This window comes from Silurus meridionalis, chromosome 27, assembly GCF_014805685.1.
Source record: "Silurus meridionalis isolate SWU-2019-XX chromosome 27, ASM1480568v1, whole genome shotgun sequence".
NCBI lineage: Eukaryota > Metazoa > Chordata > Actinopteri > Siluriformes > Siluridae > Silurus > Silurus meridionalis.
Window position 1 is genome coordinate 14,277,348 of NC_060910.1, and position 10,000 is coordinate 14,287,347.

Here is a 10,000-nt window from a genome sequence, read left to right on the forward strand (position 1 = left end):
AAATGTTTTATATAATTATCTAATCATTTATTCTCCCGGCTCTGTGTTCTCCATGCTTGGCTGATTTTTGTCCTATGCACACTTTACAAGCACATATTCAGCCCTTTAGCCATCCTTTCTTCGCAGAAGGTTCATTTACATATGCACTCTGTAAAATCAAACCAAAACAGCCAGCAAATGCACTAAATATATACCTATACATTACTCTGATTAATAGGTGTGAAGAGTACATTTTAGTAGAAGTACATTTGAAATATTATGATTATTAAAAGTCTTTTATAAAATAGCAGATTTTATTATTATTTTCTTTACACACTGAATTATTTTTTTTTTCTGAAATAATGAAGTAATTAGCGTGGAAAAGCATTTGAATTAATTATCAATTAACATAGAATGCATAATGACCCTGAGTTAATGTGTCTCCCAAATGTAATTAAGATGATTTAAATGGAAAAAGCATTTAATCCATCAACCTGTATTCAGTATTTGCTGAAAAAGACAGCTTGAAAGTCATGTGCTTAAACATCCAACAACTTTGTATTTTACATCAACTTTTTTTACATTAACAAGGACATACACACACCTGAAGCTGTTGGGAAGCTGGAGTGCTCAGATATCCCACTGACTAACAGATGGACTGACCTGGTGTTCCTCGCTGGCTTTGACTAGACACTGAACATGAACATAGCATGAGCTATGAGAATGATCCATATGTTTCAGAACAGCACCACAGAATGAGATGTTTCATTTGTCTAGCTCATTCTTCTCATTTTTTTAGTTAAATTATACCAGATGGAGCAGCACCATGGCACTGAGCATTGACTGAACCGGACCTTCTGTCTGACCTTGGTAAGCAACAAGAAAGCATCTTGTTGAGGTTTTTGTTTGTCGCAGTTGTGTGAGCACAATCTCTCATTAGCTGTACAATACGAAGCTCGAGGACTGAAGAGGTTGGGGAGGGAGGCAGCGGAAAACCATTTCAGAGTCATAAACTCTCAGTCACAATCATGACCCCTGCTATGAGCTTAATGTCCCGAACACAGTTCTTCTGATGTTGATGTGAGAAGCTTCGGGGTGTGTGTAACTGAGGGAAGCACTGTGGTCATTACGAGCACTGTTGTGCGTTATTTCTGACAAACTTTGGCCTCAGAAAAATGAACAAATATTTAGAAAAGGCGAAACATAAGTGTAAGAAAAAAAAAAAAAAGAAAATTGCTTTAGGACCATAGTGTGTTGTTGGTTACCGTGCGTATGTGGGCATTTAATCCCAAGAGTGTGCATGTGTGAATATGAGGGTGCTAGAGAGAGAGATAGATTTAAGTAGTTTTTTGGGTCATTAGAGCTGAAAGTGGCCAGTGGCACCCAAATATAGGAGCACAGTAAGAGGCAAACTAGCAAAATAGCACAGTACAGAGCTATGGGACAGCTGGGTAGAGGTGTAAACATCAGGCTTCAACAAAATACCATATGATCTCATTTACTTTCTTTTTTTATTCTTAAGGCAATATTTAGCAATTTGATGATGTCATTTCATATGTGAACAACTTCGATCAGAATCTGGGGTAGGCCTGCTGTTACATCATAAATGACGATGACCCACTTTTTTTTTAAGATCCAGAGTTACAGGCACCTTGCTAACCTAATAAACTTTATACATCATTGTTATATGAATGTTGCTGTGATGTTTTCCCATCCTTACCTTATAAATTGGTGAATTAACTTAAAACATCTCATCGTTACACTTCAACAACTGGGCTTAAAAGAATACTTAAGTGTTTAAATCTAGATGTGTGACTCCTCCAATGATATTGTATAAGGAAGTCAGGTGTGTCAGAGAAGTATTTGAGGGTGGTGCAGGACATGAATAAGGACAGTGTGACAGCAGTGAAGTGTGCAGTAGGAATGACAGACTGGTTCAAGGTGGAGGTTGGACTGCATCAAGGATCAGCTCTGAGCCCTTTCTTGCTTGCAGTGGTGATGGACAGGCTGACAAACAAGGTCAGACAGGAGTTTCTGTGGACTTTGATGTTTGCAGATGATATTGTTATTTGTGGTGAGAGTAGAAAGCCGGTTAAGAAGAGCCTGGAGGACACAGAGTACATGTGTGTGAATGAAAGGGAGGGCAGTGGAGGGGTGTGGTTGCAAGGAGAAGAGGTGGTGAAGGTGGAGAAGTTCAGGTACCTCTGGTCAACAGAGCAAAGTAATGGAGAGTGTGTTAGAGAAGTGAAGAAAAAAGTGCAGGCAAGGTGGAGTGGCTGGAGAAGAGAGATAGCAGGAGTGATTTGTGATAGAAGGGTATTTGCAAGAGTGATAGGGAAAGTTTTTAGGACTGTGGTGAGACCTGCAAGGGTTTAGCGACAGTGGGACAGTGAGATGGTTTGGATTTGTGCAGAGGAGAGACATGAGGTACATCAGTAGGAGAATGCTGAGAATGGAGCCACCCAGGAAGAAGGAGAAGAGGAAGACCAAGGAGGAGGTTAATGAATGTGGTAAGGGAAGACATGCAGGTAGTTGGTTTGAGGCAGATGTAGTGTGGAGATCCACTGTGGTGACCCCTAATGGGAGCAGCCAAAAGAAGATGAAGAAGAAGAAGAAGAAGAAGAAGAAGAAGAAGAAGAAGAAGAAGAGGAGGTTAAATGGGGGGTCAGAAACTGGGTTTTGATTAACTTCACTTTTAAGATATTTGCTTGAACTTGCTTATTTGTCCTTTCCTCAGTACAGAGAAGCCTCTTAAAGTTCTTGTAAGATATGGTACCTAAAGATATAGTACTAAATAATCGGCATATTACACAACACTGAGCGGCACAGCATGGCATAAGCTTATACAGCACAATGTATTATGACGCAGAATGACACGGCCGAGCGCATCGCAAAACAACTCCAAGCAGATCAGCGTGACATACACAACACAGCAGGACTGCACAAAACCATAGCCGCACATCACAACAGCATAACAACAGCCTCTAGTTCTCCCTGCTGACTCCCACAGATCAGAACTCACAAACGCTAACACAACCTCTGTTATCTTGCTAAAACAAAACACATGGACAGGAAATATGGTACTGTGCTTGTTTTATACTTTGAGGTTCTGCACTACTGGGTCTACTCCCTTATACTCTAAAATCAAACACATTTAACAACCCAAAAGAAATAGTATAGCATTGTCTGGGTTTGAGCACACGGTGAAGACAAATTTAAACTTACTTTTTTTCTCAGGTTTTATTGTGGCATATTAAACCATATATGTAATTTGGTGTCAAGTTAAATAAAGAATACACACTTGGGGTTGTGCGACCATGAGAATATAATCAACAATTGAATGGGCTGATGTGGCACAAACTGGAGTTACAGTTACTACTCCAAATGTTCATTATTCACCACTACATTACAAAATGTTTCATTCCTCTCATATCACAGCAGATTGTCAGAATGCTAACTGTGTTTAATTCATGAACATTATGCCATACTTGTAACTGTATAGTAATATTTAATTCACTGAAGCACCGGCAAACTTACAAAACAGCAGATTTAATCCATGATACACTCATATGTTCTTCTGTTGTCTCTCTCTTAAAATTCTTAATACTAAATAATTGGAGCTTGTGATGCTACACTACCACTAAAACTGACATTACCACTGACTGATATGAATGAAACAGCAATGACAATAACTCAATCCTGGTTGAGGACTCAGGCAAATTTAAAGATGTATAGTAATGACAGTCTGATACAGGAAGATTTATAAATGACTAAATTGCTCTTAAAAATATACTTCAGATTACATTGTTATAAAATAAAATTGCTAGGATCCTAGGAGTTTCACATATTTGACAGCAACTGTCTTTATGAAGAAACCCTTCTATAAGAAAGAGGTTCCATTTGAAAAAAGGTTCTATGAGGAGGTGTTTTACAAGAAACCATTTAAATGAGAGTACAAGAAAACAAAGCACAAAATATTAAAGTTAGCAAACGAGGTGAAAAAATTATAACCAACAAATCTTTTTTTTTTGGATCAAAATTTTGGTGATGGAGATTTGTGGATGTATCTACAAAATGGACCTGGCATAGTAAACGTAGAGACACAAAAGGAGCGAAAAAGTGGAACCAAACAAATTACCTCAAGATGGCAAAGTTGCTGAGAGACTCACAGACGCAAGAGAGCAAACACACACATACACACACACATACATACACACTCACACACACACACACACACACACACAATGTCTGGCATCTGCTCCCAGTTTGACAGCACTATTCATCCATCTTCTAGACAACTCTCTCCCTGCAACACTAATTGGCATTGCAAGACGAGACTGGGAAATGCTTCTTTGGCACCAACCGTTTCTCACCCTCCAACTGTTCGCTTCATCAAACCAGTTTCACCGCTATCTGTTTATTTTCCAAGTTTGCCATCAAAGCCCATGAGTGGATTGTGATCCGTAGCTTCTAACAGTAGCAGCAGTAGACACAGTTCAGTCTATTGTGCTTGTTTTGATATCAGAATTATTGATTGAAGTTGCAACAAAATGGTGACCCAAAGTAATTCTCCAATTTTACATGAATTTTTATTTATTTATTTATTTATAATTTTTTTTACGCATCTGCTTTCCAAAAAGCCACAGTGTTACTCTGTATATCTAATTCAACATCAGGGTCTCAGTCCATCAGCGCTAATTAAATCTTCTTGGACTGTGTGATTTTAATCAAAATTCTTCTGAAACCAAAATGAACATCCTATATTATAAAAACATGGACATATTGTGATGTGCTTTCATGCGTGTTTAGCACTGAACTGTCAGACTGTTCCATTTTCATCACCATGGGCTTCATTTGGCTGTAACATGGCACCAACTGTGGCATCAGCTGTGGATATGGTGTTCAGAGGAGCTCTACATGTGTCTTCTGTCTTGTTCCCCCATGAAAATGACCTCAGCCGAACAACTTCTAATAAATACCCGTTAAAACAAATGATAAAGAGAAACAGTGGAAATGTGTTTTCTCTCATTCCATGTGGTGTTTAGCTGAACCACACTGGTGTTTATGGTGCAGCTGATGCTGGGACTTCTGCCTTGTTTATTGTTTAGTGTAAGCATTTGTGTTACTTTTGTCTGCTTTGTGTTATTATTTTGAGAGGATTTTTTTAACCTCAGGTTGTTTTGAATAAGTGTTTTAGATTTTCTGCCTTGATTTAGCCTGGTCTAGTGTCAATATTTATTTCTGCCTCATCTTTCATTTAGTAAGTAATTTTCTCCTATATTGTTATATATTTTGAGTATCTGCTTGATTCTGGGTTCTGGACCTTAAATGTCAATATTGATTAAACAATGCACTGGACAATGGTGAATGGCCAAGGTGTAACAGATCAGATCAAAATACAGAACAAGAACAACACACTGCAACATCAATATAGTTAAAGCTAGTGTTTTATACTGATTAATCAATGAAGAAAAGAAATTTAGATAGAAATTGCTGTGATCAATTCAGTGTAGTATAAATGTATTTGCCTCCCTGCTAAATTTAGTCATATTGCATGCATTCATATCATTAGGATCCAGGCAGTGGTTTTGCAACAGGTCATAACATTCCTCTCATATCCAAACATGTATTCCCCAAAGCAAAACATATAACTGGTCATCTGTCACGCCACTCTGACCTTACAGAAGCACTGTGGCTCTGGGGCTCAGTGGTGTTTGGTCATATTGACCAGCTTCATCTAACCGCCATCTGCCATTCTCACGTCTTAACCCACCACCCCTACTGTGAGACAGATTACCAGTGGCATGGACCCTCACTCTCATCCAGACCATATTGATGTTGCTATCCAACATTATATAGTCAATTCACTTGTGCACACACCATTCTCTTACACACACAAAACCCAAAGATAAATGAATGTTAAAGAGGTGAAATTAAAACCTTCAGTGCAACACACAGACTGTTTTGATTGCCAGATGTGTGCACCATAGCGGATTTTTGTGCTTGATTTGAGACTTGCTGCATCAGTAAAACAGATGTTTAGTGATAAAAAAAGATTTTATTTTGTATGTGAGTAAACAAAGGATGTTGTGAATAAATGTTTGTTGCATTTAAGGTTTTAATTTGACCTCTTATATATTTATTTATTTATATTTTTATTAAAAACGGCCAAACAGAAATGTGTGCTGCATTAATCGTGCTTTCATAAAATTTGTTTGGTTAAGAATGAATTGAGCTGCACAGGTTGTTGCTGGGATTCTTTTCCACTCCTCCATAATGAAATCATGGAGCTGCTGGATGTTAGACACATAGCACTCCTCTACCTTCTGCTTGAGGATGCCCCACAGGTACTCAATAGAGTTCAGGTCTGGAGACATACTTGGCCACTCCAGTTTCAGAAGGGAGGGCATCATGTTTATCTTCAGAATGCCACAGTACATGTTAGAATCCTTTTTCTTTAATGAACTGGTGTCCAGTATGTGTTGTGACCCCCTGGTGAGGAGTACCAAGAAAACTGTGTCCTGCCTGCAGTCAAGCATGGTGGTGGTAGCTTTATAGTATGTGGATGCATGATTGCTGCTGTTACTGGACACCATCTAAACCAAACAAGTTTATCTTAGTCTCATCAGACCACAGGACGTGGTTCCAGTAATTCATGTTCTTGTACAGGTTGTTCTTCAGCAAACTGTTTGTGGGCTTTTTTGTGAGCCTGCTTCAGAAGAGGCTTCCTTCCGGGACAACGGCCTGCAAACAGACTTGTTGTAGTGTGTGGCAAAATGTGTGAGCACTAGCAAGTGGACCTTCCACTTCTGCAGCCTCTAAAGCAATGCTGGCAGCACTCCTGTCTGTTTTTTTAAACCAGCTATTGCACCTCACACACAGCACAAGGACTCAACTCCTTTGATGGACCCTTGTTAGTCCTGTTCTGAGTGGAAACCTCTGTATGACCCTGGCCGATCTTCTTATAGTCTCGGCCATCTTTGTGGAGCGCAGCAATGCTAATTCTCAAATCCTCAGAGAGTCTTTGCCATAAGGTGACAAGTTGAACCAATGGTCAGTATGAGAGAACTGTACTCAAAGCACCAAAATATAACTGCTCTAATACAAGATACACAAATTTGTATCATCCTATCAAGCAGACAAAAACATGAACATTATGAATAGGACATGTGGCTTTGCATGGTTGCAAAATGTACAGCTGTTAAAAACTTAGGGTCTACTCACCTTTGTTAACAGTTTTTTATTTTATGTATTATTTTCAGAGGACAGTAAATCTGTACTGCTATACAAGCTGCACATTGTATACACTAAAATATATCCAAGTTTTATATATATATAAAAATATATATAAACAAATACAGTAGGTGTGATGGTCCAGTGTAAATATATTTTTGTGTAAAAACCGATTCAGACGTTTGTGTTAGATTAATAAAGACTGAATTGAAAACAGATGCTGGTAAACAGTTAGAATAGTGTTAGGATAACTAACAGACAAAGACCTGAGAGCTGTCAATCTGCAGATGTTTGGAGAAGTGTGTGTGTGTATATGTGTGTGTGTGTCTGTGTGTATCTGGATAAGGGCGTCTGCTAAATGCCGCAAATGTAAATGCAAATGTAAATGCAAATGTAAATGCAAATGTAAATGCAAATGTAAATGCAAATGTAAATGCAAATGTAAATGCAAATGTAAATGCAAATGTAAATGCAAATGTAAATGCAAATGTAAATGCAAATGTAAATGCAAATGTAAATGCAAATGTAAATGCAAATGTAAATGCAAATGTAAATGCAAATGTAAATGCAAATGTAAATGCAAATGTAAATGCAAATGTAAATGCAAATGTAAATGCAAATGTAAATGCAAATGTAAATGCAAATGTAAATGCAAATGTAAATGCAAATGTAAATGCAAATGTAAATGCAAATGTAAATGCAAATGTAAATGCAAATGTAAATGCAAATGTAAATGCAAATGTAAATGCAAATGTAAATGCAAATGTAAATGCAAATGTAAATGCAAATGTAAATGCAAATGTAAATGCAAATGTAAATGCAAATGTAAATGCAAATGTAAATGCAAATGTAAATGCAAATGTAAATGCAAATGTAAATGCAAATGTAAATGCAAATGTAAATGCAAATGTAAATGCAAATGTAAATGCAAATGTAAATGCAAATGTAAATGCAAATGTAAATGCAAATGTAAATGCAAATGTAAATGCAAATGTAAATGCAAATGTAAATGCAAATGTAAATGCAAATGTAAATGCAAATGTAAATGCAAATGTAAATGCAAATGTAAATGCAAATGTAAATGCAAATGTAAATGCAAATGTAAATGCAAATGTAAATGCAAATGTAAATGCAAATGTAAATGCAAATGTAAATGCAAATGTAAATGCAAATGTAAATGCAAATGTAAATGCAAATGTAAATGCAAATGTAAATGCAAATGTAAATGCAAATGTAAATGCAAATGTAAATGCAAATGTAAATGCAAATGTAAATGCAAATGTAAATGCAAATGTAAATGCAAATGTAAATGCAAATGTAAATGCAAATGTAAATGCAAATGTAAATGCAAATGTAAATGCAAATGTAAATGCAAATGTAAATGCAAATGTAAATGCAAATGTAAATGCAAATGTAAATGCAAATGTAAATGCAAATGTAAATGCAAATGTAAATGCAAATGTAAATGCAAATGTAAATGCAAATGTAAATGCAAATGTAAATGCAAATGTAAATGCAAATGTAAATGCAAATGTAAATGCAAATGTAAATGCAAATGTAAATGCAAATGTAAATGCAAATGTAAATGCAAATGTAAATGCAAATGTAAATGCAAATGTAAATGCAAATGTAAATGCAAATGTAAATGCAAATGTAAATGCAAATGTAAATGCAAATGTAAATGCAAATGTAAATGCAAATGTAAATGCAAATGTAAATGCAAATGTAAATGCAAATGTAAATGCAAATGTAAATGCAAATGTAAATGCAAATGTAAATGCAAATGTAAATGCAAATGTAAATGCAAATGTAAATGCAAATGTAAATGCAAATGTAAATGCAAATGTAAATGCAAATGTAAATGCAAATGTAAATGCAAATGTAAATGCAAATGTAAATGCAAATGTAAATGCAAATGTAAATGCAAATGTAAATGCAAATGTAAATGCAAATGTAAATGCAAATGTAAATGCAAATGTAAATGCAAATGTAAATGCAAATGTAAATGCAAATGTAAATGCAAATGTAAATGCAAATGTAAATGCAAATGTAAATGCAAATGTAAATGCAAATGTAAATGCAAATGTAAATGCAAATGTAAATGCAAATGTAAATGCAAATGTAAATGCAAATGTAAATGCAAATGTAAATGCAAATGTAAATGCAAATGTAAATGCAAATGTAAATGCAAATGTAAATGCAAATGTAAATGCAAATGTAAATGCAAATGTAAATGCAAATGTAAATGCAAATGTAAATGCAAATGTAAATGCAAATGTAAATGCAAATGTAAATGCAAATGTAAATGCAAATGTAAATGCAAATGTAAATGCAAATGTAAATGCAAATGTAAATGCAAATGTAAATGCAAATGTAAATGCAAATGTAAATGCAAATGTAAATGCAAATGTAAATGCAAATGTAAATGCAAATGTAAATGCAAATGTAAATGCAAATGTAAATGCAAATGTAAATGCAAATGTAAATGCAAATGTAAATGCAAATGTAAATGCAAATGTAAATGCAAATGTAAATGCAAATGTAAATGCAAATGTAAATGCAAATGTAAATGCAAATGTAAATGCAAATGTAAATGCAAATGTAAATGCAAATGTAAATGCAAATGTAAATGCAAATGTAAATGCAAATGTAAATGCAAATGTAAATGCAAATGTAAATGCAAATGTAAATGCAAATGTAAATAAAAACCACATGGAACCCCTCGTGCAACGACATTTTATCTTTTGTCTCCTTCTTTGTCTGCTAGAGTACTAAATTGTCTGACTGT

At 35.5% G+C, this 10,000-nt stretch overlaps 1 protein-coding gene across 2 annotated transcripts in view; it reads left to right on the plus strand.

Moving 5' to 3' along the window:
- Positions 1-10,000, plus strand: part of hs3st1l2 (heparan sulfate (glucosamine) 3-O-sulfotransferase 1-like 2) — a 30,916-nt gene that overhangs the window by 4,272 nt on the left and 16,644 nt on the right. The window contains exon 2 of one of the 2 annotated variants that reach the window (XM_046841158.1): positions 779-849. The exons of the other annotated variant lie outside the window; for it this stretch is intronic. The gene's annotated coding sequence lies outside the window, so the exon portion shown is untranslated. The remainder of the gene's footprint in view (positions 1-778; positions 850-10,000) is intronic. 2 annotated transcript variants of the gene reach the window in all.